The 3,272-nt window shown below is 43.5% G+C and overlaps 1 long non-coding RNA gene across 1 annotated transcript; it reads left to right on the forward strand.

The window, feature by feature from the left end:
* The first annotated feature begins 234 nt into the window (after positions 1-234).
* LOC143365387 (uncharacterized) lies at positions 235-3,272 on the forward strand. The gene is made up of 2 exons (XR_013084536.1): positions 235-2,633; positions 2,670-3,272. It is a non-coding gene; the product is annotated as an uncharacterized LOC143365387 (long non-coding RNA).

The following is a 3,272-nucleotide window of genomic DNA, read 5'->3' on the forward strand; positions in this document are numbered from 1 at the left end:
TATTTGTAATGGTAAGGAGAGTTAAGTATTCTATTTTGTCGACTATGATATGTAACGGTAACGAAAGGTATGCATTCTTATGATTTTTCACGGGGAAAAATCACTTCTCTTCGTCTGTATCAAATAAGAGTTTTCGGGGTTGGTCACTGGCTTACAGGAACTACGATATTCCGGCGTTTTATGCACATTGAAACTCTTAGAACTCCCTGAGTCCTAGTCAGAGAAGTTTATAGAATATAGGATGTAATATCTGTAAGGATCTTAAGTCTGTGGCCCCACATTTGATGATTAGTCTGTGCACATACCTTGTCTGTGACTAGATGTACAAACGAAGTGTAGGAGTAGACCTAAAGGAATTCAAAAACAGATTTTTTAACGATGTCGATGTTTCGATTCGTGCGACACGAAACACCGTACGGTGATTGGTATTCTCCTATACTTCGACTGTGCTTACTATTCGCGTAGTGCCGCTGTTCAGAATTTTTGTTTGTAGCTGGAGTTCTCAAACTTTATTTTTTTTTCAAACTTTATAAGTATATTACAACGATAGTAGATGACGAGTACCACGGTTTGAGCAATCCCTGGTATAGACCAAAACTATAGTTTGAAGAATTTTCAAGAACTCTAGACTATTCCAAAATGAATTCCAATGTTACAAATATCTGTAGTATTTTTTGTATGTTGATGAAAATATGAAAGTCTATTACCTACGCGACTGTATCATGTACATCAATGTTACCTGGGAAGCTGGAATGCTTGAGGAAAGGTGAATGTTTTCGTTTACATTTTTTTTTTTCAAAATTGTTTTCTTTATTTTGTAGAAAACTGCGTGATAAGTACACCAATAATCTTGCAATGTCGTAATGTTGCCGATTCATACCGGGGGGCACGAAGGGGACTGTCCGGAGCAAGTTCTATCGATTGAATTACGCTCGTTTTATTGGTCAGCAGTCTTTTTTGCGATTTTCACGCCTCTCCTGGTCCGAACAGCCTCCGAGAGGCCCGAGTTATTGTTACTTTGCTGTTTCTAGCAAGCCAGAGCAGTGAACAACGAACATCATTTTTTTTTCATTTCCTATGTGGTACAATTGGTACAATTCTACTGTATAAAAAACCGTTTACTTTCCCGCGTGTTCTTCGCACGCTCGAGGAGAGCTCGAGATCCTCCCACGACAAAGAAACGAACGAAAAAGAGAAAGAAAAAGGAAAAACTAAGGGGCGACGAGTTTGAAGAACCCGTCCCTTCTTCGACTTGATTTTTTATCTTATTTTTTTTTTTTTTTTTTTGAAATCTCGCGCCGCCTCGAGCGCGGCCACGCAGATGGCGCGACTTTCGAATCGCGAAGAAACTGTTTTTAAACTTGTCCCGAGATGACTTTCCTTTTGGTAGAAGCGACCTACTACTTTAAATGACACTGGTTCCTACAACATCGATCGATTACTTTGAAAAAAGTTTTTCCCCAATTTCTCGTATTTTTTATTCATTTTTCATTTTCTTTCACTCTCCCGCCCGTATATCACGACGACAATGTAAACGATGATTATTCGATTCGAATGACACACGTTGGCTAGTGTTTCTCTTTCTCTCTCTCTCTCTCTCGCTCTCTCTTTCTCTCGCTGTCTCACAATACACGTCTGTGTCGCTTTCATCAATCCCTTTCGCACCTCCACGCACGCATACACACTCACTCATCCTCCGCGTCCTTTTGGTACTCGACCCATCGATAGTCGAACCCGCGGCGAACCTGATAATCGTTCTCGCGGACATTCGATCACCGAGAGGCACCAAACGACGACCATAAGACACTGCGTCTCCGAGAAACCACGAGACATCCTAAAATTTTGATTCTCAGATTAGCATCCGTATCAGTCTGCGGGTCTGTGCATTGATCCGATTTTCATCCCTCCCCATCTACACCATATTTTCGGTTTACCTAATAACGCAAATTACAAACGAAACAAGAAAATGATTTACACTCCAGGACGAAGAGGACCCCGCGAGGATCAGACGATTATCTTCGGTTGCCTCTGGATTGGCTAAAGGCGACGGGAGAAAGGCTGTACCGTTGTTCCCATCAGTTTTGCGAGGCAACGGGAAGCTAACCTGGCTCGGATATCTCTTCGTCATGGCGGACTAGACACACCAATCTTATCGACGTTACGATTAGAATAATTACCGCTTCCGGGGAAGCCTTCGCGTAGCCGAAATTTCGTTTAGTTGGCAATGACCGGCCAATCCGCAATTTTGGAACACCTCGTGAAATCACAATCACGCCTAATAGGATCCGCCGATGGATCTCTCACCGACCGATCAAAACGACTGATATATAAATCCTCCGACGGGGACGCACGGCTCAGCATGACTAGATGGACCGGAAGCGGCCGAGGTTGATCGACGAGTCCAATCACCAGATATTTTCTTTATACCGTTTCAGTTCGTCGACGAAGAGTGATCAACCTGGACACAACGCTTCCGAGAATACGTACGAACGATGAGGACAAGACAAACGGGCTTTTTCGTTCGCTCTGACGCTCGAAAGAGAACTTCCTCTTTTCGAAAAGAAATTTCGTACGGGGACTACGCTTCTTTCGACAGAGTTCCCGTGCGGGATTTTCGCTGACATTTTTATCGCGTTCACAAATTATTTTCATACAATCCTTCGTACGAGCCCCGAGACATTCGTCGAAATGTGTCAACATGAGGAAACAAATATTAACAGTCAGCCATTAAATTTCTTTGCTTCGTCCCAATAGAAAATTCTATCCAAGTCAACTGATTAGTCTTGCGAATACTGAGTAAAACAACAGTCAGGCGTCGAGGCAACGTGACGATCGAACATCGAATAATTTCGAATTCGACATCGGTTTCTCCTTCTCTTTTCGAGCGTCAGCGTTTCGAGTACCGATCCAACGAGCTAAGCCGTTCGTTTGAGTCGAAATACGCTTCAAAAAAGTCGCAAACACGGGGGAACATATGTCTACTCGTTCCCAACCCGATCGCTACCGATTTCTCACCGAAAGGCCACAAATGATCAAATCTCCTCGCTCGTACCAGACCTGCCGGAAGCTCTAGACTCGACGAATCCTCGAGTACGGTACTGCCTCGTCTGATGTCCATTCCGTTCAGATTTAACACTGGCCTTTCTTTATCCTCGATCGAGGAAAACCGAGACGCTCGTTGTAATTTTCTTGCGACGCATAGTTCCCTTCAACCTTTCGATATGACGCTTCAGATCGGCGGTGCAAGCGGTAATACTTGAAGAATAAATCTC

Source organism: Halictus rubicundus, chromosome 2 (genome assembly GCF_050948215.1).
Source record: "Halictus rubicundus isolate RS-2024b chromosome 2, iyHalRubi1_principal, whole genome shotgun sequence".
Classification (NCBI taxonomy): domain Eukaryota; kingdom Metazoa; phylum Arthropoda; class Insecta; order Hymenoptera; family Halictidae; genus Halictus; species Halictus rubicundus.